The sequence below is a fragment of the Periplaneta americana genome, chromosome 4, assembly GCF_040183065.1.
Source record: "Periplaneta americana isolate PAMFEO1 chromosome 4, P.americana_PAMFEO1_priV1, whole genome shotgun sequence".
Taxonomy (NCBI): Eukaryota; Metazoa; Arthropoda; class Insecta; order Blattodea; family Blattidae; genus Periplaneta; species Periplaneta americana.
In genome coordinates, this window is record NC_091120.1 from 67563594 (window position 1) to 67587336 (window position 23743).

Consider the following 23743-nt stretch of genomic DNA (forward strand, 5'->3'; position numbering starts at 1 on the left):
CGTCACAAATTCTTTTCAAATGGATAATTAGTACCATAACATAACATTATAAATTTTGAAACAACACCATTTCAATAAACTTAAGAACACATATAAACGAATTTCTCGCAACATTCAACATTTCAAATTTAATTATCTGTACTTACTTTATGCAGAATACAATATTCATGTAACTCGAAAATCAGCTCAAGCTCGCCTTCTTCACTTGAAGGTTGTTAAACTCACACTAAAGATAGAAATCAGCTTCATTGTGGGTTCCAAATGTTTAAGAAAGGTCCCTCCAAACAACACACTTCTCTGAGTAGGGTCGCCAACACAGATTTTCACGTAACTAATTATAAAATATTAGATGGCGTTTAACCTGCATGGCGTTAACATCTTCCCTTACCCCATATATACATAGTTAAATCCTAAGTTATTCCCGTTATTATTGTATTTTTGTTCATCTTGTCTTTTTCGGCAACCTGCAAATTCAGGACATTGTTTTATAATAAACTATACAGGTTGTTAAGAAAAAAGTATCCAATATTTTAGGAGGTACTAGTATGCAACAAAACAAGAAGAAAATGTCTAATAAACATTGCTCCTACAACACATACAATCTGAGATCTCAACACTTGTTCATAGCAGGTGCTCAATGTGACGTTCATCCATGGCAATGCATTCCTCTGCCCTTAGGCGTAAGGAATCACGCACTCTTTGAAATTGACCTGGTTGTTCTTGATAACTTAAAGTCTAGGGGATTTAGATTTGAGAAACGAGCAGGCCAAAGTGTGGGGCCTCCCCAATCAATCCAGCGGTCCTGAAATGTCAGCATCGGGTGTTCACGCTCATTGCGGAAAAAAAATGTGCTGGTGTGCCATCATGCATGAACCACATCTGTAGTCTTTGCTGATATGGCACATACTCCAGCAAAGTAGGCGATACGTTAAAAGAAAGTCCTGATAACGAGCCCCAGTTAATCTGGTAGCACGTATGGCATTTAATCTATCGCCAAGAACGACCATACGTTGATTGAGAATCGGTGCTGATGTCTTGTTTCTTCAAGTGCGCGGGAATTTTCATCATCCCACGCATGCTGATTACGAAAATTCACAACACCATCTCTGCTGATGCTCATATCCGCAACCAAACTTTTCTTTTCAGTATTCCTTGCGACGTAGGCCTATTAGTATTCCATGCCAGGAGTGTGAACTACAGTATGATTTTCTGGTAGTCTGCTGTATTCTAAGGCAGAAAAATGCATTACCATACATGGACGTCACATTGAGCACCTCCTATGAACAAGTGTTCAGATCTCAGAAAGTACGTGTTGTAGGATCCATGTTTATTATACATTTTTTTGTTGTTTGGTGCATACTATCAACTTCTAAAATATTGGATACTTTTTTAACACCCTGTATATTAATGATATTCAAAATATATAACAAAGGTAACCTGGGAACCGAAGTTCTGCCCATAGACGTTCGTGAGTACGTGGTAGCAAAAGGCGATTCATTTCGAACTAGTTCATTACAAAAATGTAACTGTTATTAATTCACGTATTAGTGATAATAGTACATTATGCAACGAGCCTATAATGGTAGTAATTAAGACGCGAGTATGTTTGTTTATGAAACGAGCGCAAGCGAGTTTCATAATTTTCATACGAGCGTTTTAATTACCATTATAGGCAAGTTTCATACGACTTTTTATGCTCGACCATATTTCTAACTTGAAATTATTCATAAGTATTCATGTTATAGTTATGTAAGTGAGGAGCGGAACTGACCTGAATTGTGAGATGTGCGCAGACGCGAAAGTATTGATTTTTTCCGAGGCACGAATGTCACTGACCTTGATATAATCTAGAGAGTAACATGAACATTAGGCTTGATATATCCTGGAAATTGATTTAGAATTGAAAAACGAGATGACAAATTGAATTTATTTGAATATTATTTACAATTAAAGCTGATTATTACAGTAACAGAACATAACCTCCTGCGACAGTATTGGATTTCCAGCCTCCGTGACTTTTCGCTAATTGTCTTTCGATTGCATATCCGAGAATAATCGATACTTGCGGTTTTATAATGGTACAATCAGTACAATGGTGATTTCTCATTGGCTGAACAACTGAATTATAATGAATAGGTGTACTTTAATGAGGTGTATTAAAGGGCTACTACCAGGTGTATAATTACTACATTTCGGCATGATCGAGCATAAAGATAAATATTAACCAGCAGTGAGTGGAAGTTCGGTGTTTTTGGATAAGCTAATAATACTGAACTTTCACTCGACTTTCAATTACTACGAGTAAGCCACATGCTAAGTAAGTTTCCTTTGTATTATAATCGGAAACTCAAGCCCGGGCTTCTCTGCGGCAGAATAAGAAATAATTCCTCCCCTGTAGCAAATAGTCGCAATATTTATGCCGAGGAGGAATTGGGGGTGGGGGGACGACAAAAGCCACATTGTGTCGCAAGGTACAGCAAACAAGACGGTATTTATTGGTGTGGCACGCGTCTTGAGGTACAAGTTGCTGTATCGTGTAAATGGATCATTTCCACCAAGTCACGTGCGTTCCCTCGGTCGTTCTTCACGACATGAAAACCTGTGGGTCGCGTTGCGGTATTGCAAGGCGAACTCCTGCAATTTACGTCCTCGTGTCGTAACTTCACACGCTAATGGGGCCTACACTGCGAACAGAGCGATATCACAAACAATGACAAACACGTTCTGTGTGATTTTATTTTATAGTGTGAAATAGCTCAAATGATAACGTTTCGGCTATTAAACTAAGAGACCCAGAATGAAACCCCGACAGGAAAGTGAAAATATACAGGGTCAACCGTAAGTAATGTCATTAATTTCAGGACGTTTTTCTTTGAGATTTTTCAAATAAAAAAGTATAATTCAATTTTGCTCGTTCTTGCTTCCTTTTAGAGATAAATATTGTTTTATATGAAACATTTCACAGCGTGTTTTGGGAAATACATTGACTTAATTCCCAATATGCTCAATTGACTTAATTCCCAATATGCTCAATTAATCTAACACAGCAGAGTATTATGATAATAAATGATTGAGAGAATTTTATTTTTGTCCGAACAAACGTAACATTTTAAAATACCTTTTCAGAACGAAAAGTTACATTTGTTCAAATCAAATTTCTGCACATTTAAAGGACAAAACTAAGATTCTTTCAATCATTTATTATGATAATACACTGCTCTCTTAAATTTACTGGGATATTGAGAGTTAATTCAGTAGCTTTCATAAAATATGCTGTCAAATGTTTTATATGAAATAATTTTTTTTCTCGAAAAGGAAGCAAAAACTAACAAAATTGTAAACTTTTCTGTTTGAAATATCTCAAAGAATAACTCCTTGAAATTAATGTCATTACTTACGGTTCACCCTGTATATTTTCCCCTCCCTTACAGGGATTCGGTTTGTTCCTCTTGTGTTTGTCCAGCTTTTTCCTCTGCAGTCATCTTACGTCAGTAAATTTAATTCAATATAATTGAACGAGTTAACCTGTAGGTATAGTTCACATTGTAGGTGTGCTATGTTTCCGTCCAAACAGGAACGCTGTAAATATGGGTGCTGCGAGCATTGCTTAGTGTAGTACACCTTCATTACCATTATCATAATTATCATCATCAGTCAAGAATCTAGGCCTAGTAGCCCGTTCCGATCTCATCGTACATCGAGGGCGATCTTTACTCCGCTTTTCTATAGGATAATATTTCAAAATTAAGTTAGGTAACCTCTCTTTAGATCAGGCCTGGGCGTTAACAACTCAATCGAGTCACTGCAGACTATCCCTTGACTCGCCACTCCACCTTCCTCGGCAGAGACAGTTATGTTTCGGAACGATACAAGTACACAGATAGACGAACATTGCTCAGTGATGGATTGTATAAGGCAGACAACATAGCTTTCGGCTCTAACTGACGCACAGTGCCTTACTGTGTGTATGTTTCTAATGCGGCGTAAGCGAAAAGGACATGGACGGTAGCATCTCCTTTCCTTGTGTCCGGCGCACCGATCCCTCCGTTTCCTCTTCCCAATCTTCAAACGATTGAGAACCCCTGGTTTATGAGATAATGTCATTTTTTTGCTGGTTGGGGCCGCCAGCGAACCGAGCGCTTGGATACGGTAAAGCGACAACTTCCATGCTTCGTACGTATGACGCACTCTATCCATCCCATTTCCTTCTAAGTGTGAGACGATATGTAAACAGACGATATAGTGAACGGTGGAAAGATAGAGGAAAATCTGTACCTAGATCACAGGATTTAAATCCTTTGAATTTTTGTGTATGGGGTTATTCAAAAAGCCTAGTTTACACAACAGACATCACCACGCCTGAAGAATTGCAGCATCGGATTGTAGATGCCTTCCAGCAAAATGAAGAACGATCCAGGATTGCTAGAGCACATTCCCGGGTCTCTGCGGAGAAGACTAGACAGATGCATTCAAGTGCATGGTCAGCATTTTGACCACCTGCTGTAAAATTCTTCAGTTAACAGGTTCATCCTGTACTGTAGCTTGTTTATCCACAAACTTCAACTGTCGTTCAAACAAAATGTTTCTTTTGTGTATGTTCAACCACATTTCTTTGGTGGTGAAGCCAAAATTATGAATTTTACTGTCCCGTGATTGATATATTAAATAAAATTGTCACTGCTTTTGTTGGAATTAGTATTAGTATTCAGCGAGCCCCACAGCAGCACAAAATGACATCATCTCGTAAACGATTAATTTGCGGACCCATATTTACTGGAACTTTTTTACTTCTCTTCGTTTTTACTTCTCATCCCAAAATTTTGACCATTACTTTTGAAACACCCTGCATATAGTCTTTGTGTTCTTCCTTCTTTACAAAGTTGATGTTATCTTTACGAGTACCTCTGTTTCCCTTGTGATTCTCAGAAGAGCTTCAGTGCTTTAGAACATTCGTTAACTAAAGAAGCACATTACATTACCAAAACCTGGCGACAGTCTTCTAGTTCTGGTAGACCCTCCCTTTCATCCTGTCAACTAGCCAGTTGTCGTGACGGCAGATCGATGCAATTTCTTTAATTGAACAAGTCAGTATCGAAGAAGTCCGTACAATTTCGAGTGTGTTGTCTTGTTGCCGTGAGTGCGTGCCAGGAGCCAAATCCAACTCTCGACATCCTGTCAGTATGGCAACGTTACTTAAGAGATCTGAGTGTACCAAGTACCGGGTGAAGAAGAACTCTGTGATTCGAGTTATGTTTGGGCCTAAAAAAGTGTCAAATACTCGTACGTAGGCCTATCTATGTGCATATGTTTCTGAAACCACTATTCGTAAATTCAATTATAATTTAGTGGGTCTTGAAATAGTGAACTAATCTAGAAAGGATTATTAGAGGAGAAAAATTCGCTCCGGCGCCGGAGATCGAACCCGAGTCTTTGGTTCTACGTACCAAGTGCTCTAACTACTGAGCTACGCCGAAGTTCAATCCACAGCACCGGATAGAATCTCTCTCCTTTAGTGTTTTTCCCTTTGTGGCCTGACTCCAAGTTCGACATATATTTTGACATCATATATTAAGCCATCTGTAATTATACAAGGAGCGCACTCAATTGAGTGACTTGGTGGCCAGGATTCCACAATAATATGCACTATTGGGCGAAGAATTTTTTTCTATAATAATCTTTGTTACCATAACAGGTCTATTTTCTAGGACTAAAAATTAATCTTTACGTAGATGTCAACATATATGTCGAACTTGAAGTCAGGCCACAAAGGGAAAAACACTAGAGGAGAGGGATTCGATCCTGTGCTGTGGGTTGAACTTCGGCGTAGCTCAGTGGTTAGAGCACTTGGTACGCAGAACCCTAGATCATATATACCCAGATTGCTCGGCCTTATAGGCTTTGTCGGTAACAACTTTTGTCAGGTTTACTATGCTACCATCTAGTTGTTACATAAGGAGTCACGTCATAATTCCCATTTGAATTGCATTAGCGACTGCACTGCCATCTCGTGTTCGTTTACGGCGGAAGGGTGGCGATTCTGACGGATGTTCTCTTCAAAGTGCTACCTATTTTAACATAGGGATGAGCAATCTGTAATATATGTGATCTGGGGTAGAACCAAGGATTCGGGTTCGATTCGGCGCCGGAGCGAATTTTTCTCCTCTAATAATCATTGTTACCATAACAGATATATTCTGTAGGACCAAAAATTAATCTTTATGTAATCTAGAAAGGGTAATTTGTAGAATTATTTTATGTAAATAGGTCGAAGCCTGTCTCCTTATTTATGATTTAAACTTAAGTCATTCTGTATTTGGGAATTATGAATTCCGCCCCTATCTCAGCAATAAACATTTCTCACTGCAACACTAGCAAGATCGGCCGATCATATCCGGAAATATTAGCAACCATATAAGTTAAATGTAGTTTTTAAGCGTATAATAAACTACTAATTTTTATAGTCATATTTATTATATTCTTCGAATATTACTGTATATCTCCAACCCTAAATTTTCTTATATTTTACCATTTGTAGAACATATCGCGATGAATTTGGGGAGATACAGTAGGTAGCGAAATCCGGTTGCGCGAATCACTTTTACGCCTGGGGACACCATCGTGCTACCCATACATTACCCCATACTAATTGGATCATCATTAATCTCTGCTGTGGCATATGGGCTTGAGGTAACAGTCAGCTGGTAGGCCTTGGTCCTCTATGGGCTATCACGCATAGGATTATATGACATTTTAATTCATTTATTATATCTTCATTATTAAATTTAATATTCTGCAGGTTATATAGTTTTTTATTCCCCAAAATACATTATCTTCTGTCGATTTGATTCTGCTATATTGTGATAGAATTTACCAGAAATTTATCTGTGTATATTGAACCACATTGTAAGTTAGTAATACAAGGAGTTCTTGTTGTTGTTTAGTCAACTGTCCGAATACAGATCTGAACCTCACAAGTGATACCAAGGAGGCACCACTTATGAGGCAACTAGGCCAGGAGACAATGGGGTACTGTAGCCAGTTCCTTTCCTCCTCCATTGCATACATCGCCGACTAGCTACATTATTACACCAGTCAGATATCAGATGCATACTAATAATTGTAAATCCAGACGTTTGAAATGTGCAGGGCATGTAGCACGTATGGGCTAATCCAGAAATGCATAGGCCTATAGAGTGTTACTTGGGAGACCAGAGAGTAAAAGACCGAGACGTAGATGGAAGGATATTAAAATGGATTTGAGGGAGGTGGGATATGATGATAGAGACTAGATTAATCTTGCACAGGATAGAGACCGATGGCGGGCTTATGTGAGGGCGGCAATGAACCTGCGGGTTCCTTAAAAGCTATTTGTAAGTATGTTGTAAGTACAAACAATTGCTCTTCCTCTGACACATATCGTCAAGTGAGATTTACTGCCTGATAATAGTACATATCAACCAGAATCTCAATCAGAGGATGAATATGAGAAGGTGAAATAACACTAGGGGGAAGAAATGATATTAATACTCATGTTAAATACAAATATATCATTCATTCTTAGTTTTATGCCAAAGGACAGGTCTTTCACGGCAAACCCAGCATTCTCCAATCTTCCCTATTTTTCGCCTTTCTCTTCGTCTCCACATTCGATCCATCTTAATGTTATCTAGATCCATAGATCTTAATGTTGTCTATCAACTGCTCTCTTCTTCTGCCTCGAACTTTTCTTCCGGCAGTTTCTTCTTAGCCAGTGACGCAGACAATTTATTTATCTCTTCCGGATCAGTTTCAACATTATTCTTTCTTCACTCACTCTTTCCAGCACAGCTTCACTTCATTGCTTATTCTATTTGTCCATTTCACACGCCCTATTCTAAAGAGCTCATTAACGTAAGACAATTTTTAAAAATCTGCAAACAATGAAATAAGACTAAAATTGCGTGCTTGATTTTTTTACTCAACACTAGATCTGTGATTTCAGCCAAAAGTGGAGTCATGCATGGATCGCGACTGGAAAGAAACTCCAATCTCAGCAAGCTTACTTCCTCATCTGTGGACATCCACAGCAACGTGAAAGAATATTTCTTGTTAAGAAAACAAAAGACTATACATGAGCGAAAATTTCGTGAGTCGGCAAATCCGTCCACAAATAGGACGATGTGACCAGATCTTTTGCGAATGTGCAGGGAATTTAATTAAAATTTCCCTCTTCAAATGGACCAGCGTTCGCAGTCAAGAGGGATATTTGTGCACTATTAGAGGGAAGGTTCCGATAGTTGTGAATAGATTCGACCCCTAAAAGGGAAACTTGGTATGGCCAGTGATTGGGGGGAAGGGGTGAAAAGTAATGGAAGGGAGGGGAATTGCAGATGAAAGGACAATGTGAAAGAAAGGAGCTGGGGCGGAAGGCAATGAGTTCTCAATAGGGGCGATCCCGGCGAGCAGAAAACAAAGGACGAAGGAAAAAGAGAGCTGGGGCGCAGCACCCCCGAAATTGGGACTAACAATACGTCCATGCGATTAGTGGATAATCAGGAGAAAGGGTGCGAAATTTTGCTGCGTGCAGATTTTCTCTGCAGGAGGATGGGCTTCAAATACCAACAGTGGTATATTTAATTGTTTGTGGGCTATGGAATTTTATGATTCATACAATCCAATATACTTTCTAAGTGTCAGTATTAAGGATGATCTGACATTAAATAAAATAAAAGTCCGATGGGAAATGCCTGCTATTATTCGATTGAGAAGCTTTTGTCATCCAGTCTGCTTTCAAAAAAGCTGAAAGTTAGAATTTATAAAACAGTTATATTATCTACCGTTGTTCTGTATGGTTGTCAAACTTGGAACATGAATATATAATAGGATGCGAAACTTACTGAGTTTCCCGTAACACATACTAGAGGCGCTGTTGTAGAAATTAACCTTGCTGCCACCTGTTGGGGGAGGGGTGTTATTACATCTAGCAGCGCACCAGGTAGCGAAAAGAGTAATTACCTCATGCATTTAGCAGCGCACCTGGTGAAGAAAATGTTAAACTGTGCAGAAAGTATTCCCTCCCACCCTCTCGATATTCAAAACTAACCCAATTTAAAATAAAACATTTACATTTTTATTCCTCACAGCATCTTCTGCTGAAAATTCTTACCGTAGCCAACAGGAAGATAAAAGAGACGATCTATTTTACACTACCCGATTAAAATATAACCAGAGACAAAAAATAAAGCAAAAGGTTAGATAATTGGGGTTGTATTCTTTGGGTATTTATTATACAGCGCAATGGAAAAGTCTGCAAGAACTACTTAGATAGTTCAATTTATTATATTACTATCACTTTACAATACATTCAACAGCACTATTTTTACAATGTCCATAAACATCACTATTTAACATACACTGCTTATACACACACGTATACCACTTTATGTTCACTTATTAGCAAGTTTCTGTCTGCCATCTCGACTCCTCGAGCAATATCTCGAACGGATAAATAGAGAACTCTGGGTAATGTGCCCAACACATAGTTCTAATGTTCACCACCTACGACGTTGGGCGCTGATCATCTTATTTCAGCCCCCTACCGCCAGATGGTGCTGACCGCAGTTTCGCATCCTATTATATATTTATCCATGCTTAGAATGCCACTTTGAGAAAGGAACTTAGCTTAAGGGTGTGTTCAATGTTGTAATACGAGAGTCGCAAATACCTTTTTTTGGAAGGGCTTTTAAGCTTTTCTCCCGATTGATTTTCTTTAATGTGACTATATACAATAGTTTCAGACACACCCATCGCTTTAATAAAATGCTTTCTCCAAAACATGATAATGCCAATTGTCTTCCATTGGTTGCATTGTCATATTCGCCCTGTAAATACATACAGCATAATCCTTGGTATCAGAGTGTATGTAATGTCCTCTATCATCTATTAAATAGAAAGTAATTACTAAACACGCCCACTTCAGCACACCAATCACAATATCCATAAAGCACAGAAATTATAAATTACATATTAAGAAATACTTAACTAGATTACAAGCAGGCCTACACTGAGGGAGGATAACAAAAAACGTTAAAATGTTATAGGGACAGCCTGTGAAACAGGTCTACGGTAGTAAGTAGCACATCCTCAACCTCTCTCGTTACTGACTGGGAAGGTTCCCCCTAACGTTTAAACACAGTCTAGTATATACAGTCACGAAGCTCAATACGTAGTAAATATGCAACCATACATAGTTGCTAACCACTAGGATCTCTACTCTCGCCTCATTACAGACAATGAGAAATAGTACCTGCATAGTCAATTGTTCCTAGTACCCTCAAAACTCAAGCTTCATGACTGTATATACTAGACTGTGGTTTAAAGTCAACGGCGCGGAGTTTCCTTCTGTATAAAAATGAGATTATGAAAAAGAAACGACAGAGTAGAAATTCGGTGCGTTAAGGGAGGAGCTGGGTGAAATTTCTAACTTCTGTAGTTGTTGAGCTAGTTGGTTTATTTTTGGCACACACATTCCACATATGATGCATATAAAATTGGGGCATATTTTCAAAATTTATCTCCTCGTACAAATTTTAAGTATATGATCTAAAAAAAATTACAGTATCTTTGGTGTACCTAGAAAAGCAATAAGCATCCATATTTTAGAAATATATCCGTAGAATAGAGAAAATAGTAATGCATTATTTTGTTAAAAGTTATGTTTTTAATTCTCTAGTACCTACTGTTAAACAAATTATTTAATTTAAAAAATAATAATTGTATCACAAATCTAATATTCTAATTTGTTAATCATACTTTATGGAATAAGCAGTAAAAATTTCATGCTCCTAGCATCAAAATTGTAAGAGCCTTTACACTTCGAACCTGACGAAATGTGCTGAAAAAAAAAGTGCGAGAAAACAGCATGTAAAATTTGCATGGAAATGAAGTTCAAGGGTGCAGCCATATATAGGGTAACGGTTGGTAAATTGTAATATTAATAATATTATGATAGTACTTTTGAGAATTTTTTACAATTTTACTGAGCGAGAGAAGGACCGGTTTTGTGCAGCAACTTGTTCACGAACATTCCCTTAATACGTCAAAAGTAATGTTTTTAATTTTCTAGTACCTACTGTTAAACAAATTATTTTATGCTCGAACATGCCGAAATGTAGTAATTATACACCTGGTAGCAGCCCTTTAATGGACCTCATTAAAGTACACCTATTCATTAAAGTTCAGGTTTTCCACCAATCAGAAAGCAATATGAAAGCGCAAGTATCGATTATTCTCGGATATGCAATCGAAAGACAACTAGCGAAACGTCACGGAGGCTGGAAATTCAATACTGTCGCAGAAGCTTATGTTCTGTTACTATAATAATTAGCGTTAATTGTAAATAATATTCAATTAAATTCAATTTTGTCATCTCGTTTTTCAATGTCTAAATCGATTTCCAGGTTATATCAAGATTAATGTTCATTTTACTCTCTAGATTATATCAAGGTCAATGACATTTGTTTCTCGGAAAAAATCAATACTTTCGCGTCTACGCACATCTCACAATTTACGAGATATTGCACAAGGTCACTTCCGCTCCCCAGTCAGATAAGAATAATATGAATACTTATGAATAATTTCAAGTTAGAAATATGGTCGAGCATAAAAAGTCGTATGAAACTTGCATACAATGATAATTAAGACGCTCGTATGAAAATTATGAAACTCGCTTGCGCTCGTTTCATAAACATGCTCGCGTCTTAATTACTACCATTATAGGCTCGTTGCATAATGTACTGTAATTTAAAAAGTAATAATCATATCACAAATCTAATATTCGAATTTGTTAATCATACTTTATGGAACATGCAGTAAAAATTTCATGCTAGTAGCATTAAAATTGTAAGAGCCTTTACACTTCGAACCTGACGAAATTGCTGAAAAAAAAAAAAAGTGAGAGAAAACAGTTTGTAAAATTTGCATGGAACTGAAGTTCAAGGGTGCAGCCATATATAGGGTAACGGTTGGTAATATTGTGACACCATTAATATTATGATAGTACATTTTGAGAATTTTTTACAATTTTACTGAGTGAGAGAAGGACCGGTTTTGTGCAGAAACTTGTCCACGAACATTCCCTTAATACGTTGACGCAAAAAACCGATCTTCATCTCGCTCAATAAAATTGTAAAAAATTCTCAAAAAGAACTATCATAACATTATTCTTATTAGTACCACAATATTACCAATCTTTACCCCATAGTGTAATTTTTATGCTTTCGAGCGTCGCAGAGCATTGAAACTTACTCAACATATAAATAAGAGATTGCTGATTCATTTTTTACAAGAAAACGAAAATTCTATTTTTGACTGAAAAAGACCAAAATTTCACCCGTTGTCCCCCTTTAAGTAATACAAATTTTCATGTCCCCATTTTATTGAATTCCCTACATACCCCAACACTTTAGATTTGCTGTAAAACATCCACTTCATTTAATTTGTCAGAAAGCATGTGTCCAGTCTTAAGTGGCTGCCATGATGCCTTGCATTCCAGTCGATTGACTGCTGTTTCGTGCCGCCGTCAAGTGACGTCATATAACCTACATGCACTTGCACTTGTTAATCGTGACATTTTGAATGTGTGCTGTTCTGTGTTATCTCGAGCGCATGCGCACCGCACAGTATTACCGGAGATGATATCTGCTCGACCGTAAAAGTTATGTTCCTCGATATGTCAACGAATCCGAGAGGCCGGGAAATGAAACAGCTGCTGTAACAACTTGGTGTCATGGCAACGGATTCACTTTCTAACGAGTACAGAATGACATATAATAATACCCTCACAGCACAACACTTGTTCAACTGAATGCAATAGCGACGCATGGCCAATGACGCTTGGATTAACTTTCGAGATATTTTTCACCCAGTTATTTAATGACACGTTATCAATTGCGAGATTATCTAGTTTCGATGAAATTGGTGGTGGTGAGATGGCTATTTTGGCGAGAGGAGATAGGAATCACCATGATAAATCTGACTTTTAACTTACAGTTGAGGAAAACCTCAGAAAAACACAAATGAAATACAAATCTAGTCTTTCAGGTGAAGCTCCCTGTAAAGCAGATTTGAATAATTTCAAGGGAAAAATTGTTCCGGGGCCGGGTATCGATCCCGGGACCTCTGGTTGAACGTACCAGCGCTCTACCACTGAGCTACCCGGGAACTCCACCCGACACCGTCTCAACTTTTCTCTTTATATCCACACAACTCGCGTGGGCTGACGTTCAACCAGAGGTCCCGGGATCGATACCCGGCCCCGGAACAATTTTTCCCTTGAAATTATTCAAATCTGCTTTACAGGGAGCTTCACCTGAAAGACTAGATTTGCATAATATATACGTTACTGTGTACGTTAACAGAAAACCACAATTCCAAGTCACACAGAGAATGTGTGCACTCGTTGTGGGTCTCTGGCGTTTCGTCAGCCCACGCGAGTTGTGTGGATATAAAGGGAAAAGTTGAGACGGTATCGGGTGGAGTTCCCGGGTAGCTCAGTGGTAGAGCGCTGGTACGTTCAACCAAAGGTCCCGGGATCGATACCCGGCCCCGGAACAATTTTTCCCTTGAAATTATTCACAAATGAAATAATCAGCCCAGGCGAGATTCACATCCACATGCGATGAAACCATAATAATGTTGATAACAATAATAATAATAATAATAATAATAATATTTACTTACAAATGGCTTTTAGAGTAACAGGAGGTTCATTGACGCCATCAAATAAGCTCGCAATTGGTCCCTATCCTGAGCAAGATTGTATTGTATTGTATTGTATTGCATTTGTTAACATTCCATGGTATTCGTACATTGGTTTACAGCTAGCATATGGAACAAGCCAAAAAACTTAATACTATTATAAAGTCTTAATTTATAGTCACAGTCTAGATGATATATATATATACATATATATATATATATATATATACAGACGAGATTTACAATATAGTCTACTAGTACAACCCATAGTTTTAGTATCAATTTCATGAAGTGTTATTGAATGTCATGAATTCACTTACAGAATAGAAGGCGTGAGAAATTAGGTACTTCTTTAATTTGGCCCTAAATAATCTTATGTTTTGAGTTTCATTTTTTATATCGATAGGCAGGCTATTAAAAATTTTTACTGTCATGTAACGCACTCCTTTTTGATAGCACGATAGACTTGCCGATGGAGTATGAAAGTCATTTTTTTGACGTGTATTTATGCTATGAACTGTTGAATTAGTTACAAAGTTTTCACGATTACATACGAGGAAGACTATTAATGAAAAGATATACTGACAAGCCATGGGCATTATTTGTAGTTTTTTAAAAATAGTCCTGCAAGATTCCCTAGATTTGGCACTTACTATTATTCTAATTACTCTTTTTTGTAATAGAAATATACTGTTACTATCTGTGGAATTTCCCCAGAATATTATTCCAAAACTCATTACCGACTGGAAGTATGCAAAGTATATTGTTTTTAAGGTATTGATATTTACTATCTTTTGCATAATTCTAATAGCAAAACAAGCTGAATTTATTAATAAGTATTTAATGAATTTCAATCTTAAGGCATATAAACTTGCAAATGTTTATTTGCTATTTAATAACAATATATGAACGTTTTCGCCGTTTAGGGCATCTTCAGATATAACAAAACATATTATCTGGACCTATGATAACATATTATGCAAATAACAAGGAAAATAGAGAACAATATATATGGTACCTGAAATTCATGAGCTTTATGTAGATATAACATGAAACAGGATGAATATTGAGATAATCTTTGAATTTGAACTTCGACTGGACGAATGTTTTATTTTATACATATAGCTCATGTTACAATTAATATACAATGTTTAAAATTTGTCAATGTTAAAATTTAAAATGATGACAATAAAATATTTAAAGTAATCATGGCTGAAAGTTGTCGTAAGTTACAAGATAGTATGCGTAGTTAATGTTCTTGTGTTTTGTAACTATTTCGCTTAGAGAGGCCGTTGGCATTTCAGTGGATGTTGTTTTACGTTGATGACTACTTTACAGTTGATATACAGTGATTAAATTAGCCAAAGTTAAAATTTTATAATGAAGATAATAAAATATTTAGAGTAATCATGGCTGGGAATTGTCGTAAGTTCAAGATAGTTTTCGTAGTTGATGTTGTGTGTTTTGTAATTGTTTCACCTGAAAATAGAGATTAAGAGATAATAATAAATGCAAATATAGACAAGTTATTATATAGAGACGCAGATAATTATTATTGTTATAAGATTACTCGTTAAAAATGTTGTTTATGTTAAAGAATTACTATTGGGTGTAATTAGTTGAGATATTGAATAAAAGCTCGTTGCTTGGAATGTAGTGGAATGTACGATAAATTTCGTAATAGATCATGAGTTGGGTATGATTTTATCATTCATTGAAAATTAATAGAAAGATCAGTATTATAATTCGTAATAATTAGATAAGCTATAATACCAAATATATGTAAAAGATTTTACGGCAGCAGTAATAATTATTATAAGATTACTTACTTAAAGGTCATTGACTTTGAAATGGCTACTCTGATGTGATGACATCCTATTACGTGTTCTCAGGTTTATTGAAGTATAAATGAAGAAGTTCTATAACTGAAAGAATATTAACTACTAATTTACTTTCAATTTTGATATGGGGATATAATTGTTTTAATAAATTTTGACGGCATTCGAATACTTACATTTGTGTGTACTGGTGTTGATGTGTTGGAGGTTTTAAGAGAACTGAAGCCTAGATATCGTGTGTATTGAGGCATGTAACGGCGCAAGAATATGAAAGGAACTATTTGAATGGCGTATTAAGATCAATGTGAATAGGTCTGTTTTAAATTGCATACAGTGGATTTTTAAAATTTAATAAATTTTCGTTGATTATATTTTGATCTTTATTATGGTAGTAGGCAATGAAGAATTCTTCTGCTGCATTTATGAATTATTAAATACTTATTAATAATTTACCAGGCATATTGATATAGAAAAATGAATTGTAAATTAAGCTGAATTTAGTTTGGGGGTAATTTCTTTAATATGATTTTTCCAATTTAACACATTATCGATTTTTAAGCCAAGAAATTTGGTTGTCGTTATTTCTAATAGGGATCTGTTGTTAATTATTGCGCTAGAAATTTGCGAGGTTGAATTTGCACAGGATTTAAATTAAATTATGTTAGTTTTGTTACAATTTAATACCAATTTATTGACTGAGAACCAGTCACATATTTTGAAGAGAATTTCCTCTGTTGAAGATTGGAATGTGTTGGAGTTATTGCCTGTAATTACTATACTTGTGTCATCTGCAAATAATATGGGATGACCTACATCTTTTATTAGGGGGGCAAGATCATTTATAAACACTAGAAAAAGTAGGGGACCTAATATTGGTCCTTGAGGAATTCCATTATTAATAGTTCCCCACGTCGATGCAGATTTCATAGTTGTATTGTTTTCAACTTTCTGTTTCCTATCTATGAGATATGAGTGAAACCATTGGTGTGCAACACCTTTAATTCCATAATAATCTAATTTATCTAGCAGCATTTTATGATTTATACAGTCAAATACTTTGGATAAACCACAAAAAATCCCTCCAACTTGTAATTTTTTATTAACTGCCTCCAGAATTTTGTCAGTTAAACTAAATGTCGCATTTTCTGTGCCTTTATTTTTCCTAAATCCAAATTGTTCTGGGACTAAAATGTTGTATCTTTCTAGATGATGATATAATCTTTTATACATTACTTTTTCAAAGATTTTGGAGAAGACTGGTAGAAGTGATATGGGTCTGTTATTTTCTGGATTAATCCAGTCTCTACCATCACATACCGCCTCTCTCAATAATAATAATAATAATAATAATAATAATAATAATAATAATAATAATAATAATAATAATAATAATAACTTACAAATGGCTTTTAGAGTAACCGGAGGTTCATTGACGCCATCACATAAGCTCGCCATTGGTTCCCATCCTGAGCAAGATTAATCCAGTCTCTGCCATCATATTCCGCCTCTCTCAATAATAATAATAATAATAATAATAATAATAATAATAATAATAATAATAATAATAACAATAATAATAATGTTTACTTACATGAGGACTCGAACCAGTGCTCATTCCGTAACGCGAGTCCTAGGCAGGATGCCTTAGACCACGACGCCACGGCGCGGGACCACCTCTCTCAAATCCATTTTAATATTATCCTCCTATCTACGTCTCGGCCTTGCATAAATGTTTTTCCCCCTCAGATTTTCACTCATACGTGCTACATGCACTGCCCATCTCAAACGTCTGGATTTAATGTTCCTAATTATCTTAGGCGAAGAATACATTGAGTGCAGTTCTGTGTTGTGTAACTTTCTCCATTCTTCTGTAACTTCATCCCTCTTAGCCCCAAATATTTTCCTAAGCACCTTATTCTCCAACATCCTTAACCTCTGTTCCTCTCATAAAGTGAGAGTTCAAGTTTCAGAACCATACAGAACAACCGGTAATATAACTGTTTTATAAAGTCTAACTTTCAGTTTTTTGAAAGCAGACTAGATAACAAAAGCATTATAATAGTAATATATGTTACAAGAGCGGTATGTTGACGTTTTCATGTTCGAGGAAAAGATTGAAAAAGCGAAACGTAGTTGAGCTTTTTTAATTTCCGAGAATGTGAAAACAAACATACCGCTCGTGTATCGTACATTATTTTGTGCGAAGATCGTTTATTACATACTTGAAAGACGAATTTCTAATTAGTTGCAATGAAATCTCCATGTCGGTTTCTGTTTAATGACGGCAACTTCGGAACACCAAAATTCTTTCTTCAACATTGTTGCTGTAAAATGTTCTCTGTGTTTACTATACTCCAGCAGGCCGTGATATACGTCTGTCTTTTTCCCCCCCCCCCAGTCTATAAATGCGAACTTAAAATAAACGGTAAGGTTATGTAATGATTTATTTTTCATTTTAATATTTTAACAATATTATTTATATAACATATTGCAGTAATAACATCGGCATCTGGAATCGCGTTGATTTTTTCACGGCCTCCTTAATGTTACTTGTATCAGGAATGCAATAAGTTTCGTGGAGTAGTAGACTTTACTTAATTTTTGCAAATATTTAAAAACAATAATTAACATTGCAATTTAGGCGAAATTGCAGTGGTAAGTTTCCAATTTATAATTATTACTATGTTAAACGTCTCTAAAAATAATATGTTAAAAGCCTAAAGCAGTAAAATGAATGTCGCGCTTAAGCGGTAAGAAGAGGGAAATTGTTATGTGTGTTACGTTGGGAATACTGAATGTGGTATTTCACACTTACCGCGTATTGGTTCTGTGCGGAAAACAAGCAAATACGCACGATCACGCACAAAAATATTTTATTATTTGTCTAAGTTATTTATTTTATTGCCTAATAAGTCCCTCGCATGATTCCGTCGACGGGAAAGGAATGGAAGTGCGATTTGCGTCAGAAATGTGATAGAGTATTTGTTACAGACAAAAGTGGCTGGTAGAAATAGGTAAAATCTGGCGTAAAATTTCGGTTTTCTTCGTCATTCATATTTCAACAATCACTAGTGAAGCTCACTGTAGACGACATGTTCCTTCTTATTCAGTGCTGTTTCGAAGACTAACACAAAAACTATCTATCTACCTTAATTGTAAAATTAATGAAGCTTCCACAGATTTATATACAGAACTTGATTTTGAATCGTCGCAATCGATGAAACTGTACACAGGGATAGGTTGCTTGCTGTAGGTTTGAAATGACATGCACCGAAATGCTTACTAGAGAGGAGCAAGGTGGCTTCATCTCAACATGATTACATTCCTACCCGCATCCCTTGCGCGTGACTGTACTGGCAGATGCAGACAAATCCCCTGGTAGCGCCGATACAGCAGGCTTCAAGTGTACATGCATAATGTATACAAACTAAGAAATCTCATATTTACACAAAAAGTCTTTCTTTTCTTCTCCGCCTCGCTCTTCACGCCCAATAATAGTAACCATTGTTACGAAATGACGTATCCTCAAAAAACCAAGTTGCTTCCGTTTTGGATGCGTCCCAATGTTGTAACACAAGTCGGCACGTAAAGAGTAGAAATTTGTTCGTTGTCAAAGTGATGTCTTGTGTTGTCTAAAGCTGAAACTCGATGTCGTACTGACTCCATGCCGCAGGATTTCGTCTGTCACTTCCAAAAAAAAATTAATAATTCGTTAGTTGTTTGTATTCTTTCATTTCTGAAGAACAGTCACTTCAAAAAATGTAATAATTCATTAACAATGGACAATGAACCTTCAACTATCCACCACACCCGTATAAATTTCTTTGCTGGACAACCCTTTAAAAAAATTGTATTTTATCTCCGACAGATATCTAATTTTACCAAAATTGAATTTTTGATTGAAACGTCATGTCTGAGGTACAAGAGAGAAAAATTGTAACGATTTGACATGAAATGTTTATATATCTTGATTACACAACTTTTAACACTATATCACTTCGGAATATGTAATGCAACCTCAGTCAAGAAATTAAATTACAACATCGCATTCAGAACAAATAATACTCTACAAAAGCATCTGAACACACAAACAAACAAATACAACCACATAAGCGCATACAAACTCAAATGCAACACTTGCAACAACTTCTACATAGGACAGACAGGCAGATTATTTCAAACACGTTACAAAGAACACATCACAGCTATAACAAAACTACAAAACACTTCCACATATGCAGAACACATCACAAATGCTAACAACACCTATAGAGACATAAACACAGACGTCGAAATTCTACATATTCAATCAAAAAGCCAGAAACTAAACACACTAGAACAATACGAAATATATAGCCACACAAAAACACATCCAAATGAAATTCTCAACATACAACTCAATTTCAGAACACACGCACTCTTTGACTCCATATTACACTACACGAACACATCCCCACAGAAAACAAACAAAAGTCGCCAAGACCAGCACCATCTAGTTCTGAAGACGGCCCGTAACAGGCTGAAACATGTAACCAGGTACGGTAAAATCTAACACGAGAAAGACATAATACATATTCTGAAAGGTTTATTCTGACGTTACTCTAATATCATGGAAATGTAAGATAAATTCTCAGCCCCAATTTCCCCTGCAGGAACGCAATGTTCCTCCTCCAATTTCCTTATACATACTGTATATTGCCATTGTCCACCACACAATGGTCATGGAAATGTTGGAAATTTGGGTTATATATAATAGACTAGCTATACGAATACCAAATAAAATAAACTAAGTACAGTGTTAAAGAAACTACATATTGTAGTTTATTATTACTTTAATTCGAGCATAGACGTTTCACGCATTCACTTAAAGTTAGGCGTTCACTTACCGGAAAAAAATTCGTTTGGCGCGTTCGGATTTTTATTATAGTATCGATCACTTGTCGGCATCTCCGAATTAATAATCAAATAGTGTTGTAATTTGCCGCTAAAGGGCATTATTTCATACAGTGTTCTGAACTGAACCTGAAATAAAATGAATACCTCTGTAACTTAAACTATGAAGACCATACCTAGTTGATTCAATATTTCCCCAATCTCATTCCATAGGCCTATGCTGTTTTTGAATTACATTGCTATAAGTTTAATTTGACAAACTGTAAAGCTCTTCATACGATGGACTAACAAAATAAGCTTCGCGTCATCCACTTAACTTATACCTTCAATATTAGCATGATTGGAGGCCTTGCAATCTATATAATTTTCATGACATACTTTATTTCGATCTTGGCCCGTACGGAAATCCGTTTAGAATTCTCAGCGAAGTGGGCGTTGCTTCATTTAAAATACCTAATGCAAAGAATAAAAATCCCAACGCGCCGAACGAATCCGCTCCTACCTTTAATATTCCACCAATTTTTATCTGACATATTTAATTTCTTCATAGTTTTCTGCCCAAGGGCAAGTCTTTCACTGCAAACCCAGCATTCTGCAATCTTTGCTATTTTCTGCCTTCCTCTTAGTCTCCGCATATTATCCATATATCTTAATGTCGTCTATTATCTGATATCTTCTTCTGTCCCGAACTCTTCTCCCGTTCTCCATTCCTCCAGTGTGTCCTTCAGTAGGCAGTTTCTTCTCAGCCATTGACCCAACCAATTCCTTTTTCTCTTCGTTATCAGATTCAGCATCATTCTTACTTCACGTACTCTTTCCAACATAGCTTCAGATAATTCCTTTAAAAATTCATAATAAAATCTCGGCTACAGTTTTATTACCAAACACAGAATAACTATTCACCTAATAATATACGAAGGGTTTATTAAAAACGGGGAAAGCAAGGGTTAAAGTTAAGTGAATACCATAGTTTAATGAAGATTGACATATCATTTAGTTTGGATGTGTACAGTTTATATTACTTGCTATATGTTTCCATTGAATTATGGTAATAACTTCATTTTAACCCTTGTTTTCTACAATTTTAGTAAATGGCGCTTGGCCCACTATGGTTCTGAATCCTTCATATCCTTTCCTTGATAACAGCCATCGCCTTTGCTTACGAACCAATTGTGTGTGTGTGTGTGTATATATATATATATATAAAAGCGCGACCGTTCGGCGACAAATAACACTAACAGGACTTGGCGGGTTTTGATTCTAGACGCCTCATATGCTCCTTCGCTTTTTAAATGAATGAATGAATGAATGAATGAATAAATAAATAAATAAATAGAACAAGTAGAACAAATAGAACAAATAGAACAAGTGTCTGAACTCGGTTCACTTTTCCATCTTCGATCAAAGTTGATCTTTAGTCAGGGAGTTTTATACAATTGAGCCTTAGTGGCATGTAAAAGAACTCCTGCGGGACAAAATTCCGGCACACACTTAACTGCCATCGACCTGGGCCGGGATAGAACCCCAACCTCGAGCACAGAAGGCCAGCGCTACAGAGGCCGACTGTATGTACTCTATGTATGTATGTATGTATGTATGTATGTATGAATGTATGTATGTATGAATGTATGTATGTATGTATGTATGTATGCACAGTATTTAAAGTTAAGTCTACATGCCATAAAACAAAATAAGACAACTCCCGTCTTCCCTGTAGCTGATGCCTTTTGAGACCAACTTGTGCAATCACACGTATACACATTGCTCTAGCAGCATTTCCAATCCCGTTACAATCGAATTCCCGACTCCCTCTACCCTGAAGACGGTGTTCGGTTGGTATTTAGTGGAAACGGAAGCCAAAGGAACGTACCTAAACGGTAGGCCACACAACGAGCAATGGTATGCGGCCGCAAAGCGACAGATCTCAGCCGTATATAGGAATTCGGAGCGAGACGCTGATGCGACGTCTTTTGTTTGCGTTGCCGTGACGACACTTCATAACAATTTCCTTTAATTGAGCCACAGAGGCTTTTTGCATTTCCTGTCTGTGTGTACGTGTGGCTGCCTGTAAAATATTGGAATTCCTCTAACCGTCCTGCCGCATTCTTCAGCCGGCTCGGATGTATAGGAGCGCTTTCATGTTTTATGAACTTGGCAGGGATAAAACATCTGGTGCAGATATCTGCGATGTAGAGGTATATTTCTCTTCTTTTTTTTTTTGTGGAATGTGTGCCTGTTTTGCAGTTTGTCTTCTGTACGTTCAGTACTTGATGCACTGGTTATACGGCCTTAAAACATTTACGTGCCTGTAGGAAAAGCTGTGATGGTGGAGAAACTCATGTGCGAAGGTTTTTATCACCATCCTGTCGGTATGAGAACAGTTTTTTACTCTATAAAACACAAAAGACAGATATTTTTTTATGTATTATCTGTACTTTCAATCTTTGTGACTTGTGAATGCCGATTGTCGATAGCTACATAAAAGTAGTTTGATTGCTTTGCACTCTAAATATAGGCCTATTTCTCAGTTTATTGCCACATCCGCGATAACTCGACAAATCGTTAATATAGATATAAGGAATGAGGTTTCTCGCTCCTTATAGACCTATGCCATAATGCGGTGGAGGGAAATCTCGAACAAAATTTCGAATCTTTACTATTTTCATTTTTAGAGGTTTCTCTATCACTGACATTTCACAGCTCTTATTTTATCTTCATGTGATCTTGTCGTCTAGAATTACTGCCTATAGATAAGTGGAAGATTAAATAAAGGATTACCATTACCAATCGCCTGACTCTAGGAGAAAATATGGCAGAACAGCCACACAATAGTAAATACTTGAATAAAACTCAATGTAAAATACCACAAATCATTATCTAAAGGCATTGGAAGGATCTGCAACGCAACTTCACCCAGTCGATCATTAAAAATTATATACTGAAATGTCTATTGGGCTGAAATTTCAATTAGGAGAATAATAGGTGAATTCAAACAATTCCTTTTCAGAACACCAACATTTCACTAGCCAATTAATCTAATCATTTCTGTTGTGTTCATATAATAATTGAAGCGGTGAGATCAATAACCATTCAAGTCCACTTCTGGCCATTCATTTTATGCAAATTTTAAATTAAATTTTGAATATTTCCACAAGTGTTACGACTTTAAAAGTTGGTATAGGCTACTACTTTGTCTTGATCTCTAAAACAACCAGAAATATTACGTGAAAAAATAATTAGATAAGAAATAAAAAAGTTTTTTTTTTACATTTTTC

General features: G+C 36.4%; 1 protein-coding gene and 1 long non-coding RNA gene across 2 annotated transcripts in view; both read right to left on the minus strand.

Annotated features, from left to right (window-relative positions):
• Window positions 1-23743, minus strand: part of spri (Src homology 2 domain-containing protein sprint) — a 728544-nt gene that overhangs the window by 558660 nt on the left and 146141 nt on the right. The gene's annotated exons all lie outside the window — the stretch shown is intronic.
• Window positions 14386-15977, minus strand: LOC138698815 (uncharacterized). The gene is made up of 3 exons (XR_011331943.1): window positions 15752-15977; window positions 15567-15662; window positions 14386-15216 (listed from the first exon to the last, which is right to left on the minus strand). It is a non-coding gene; the product is annotated as an uncharacterized lncRNA (long non-coding RNA).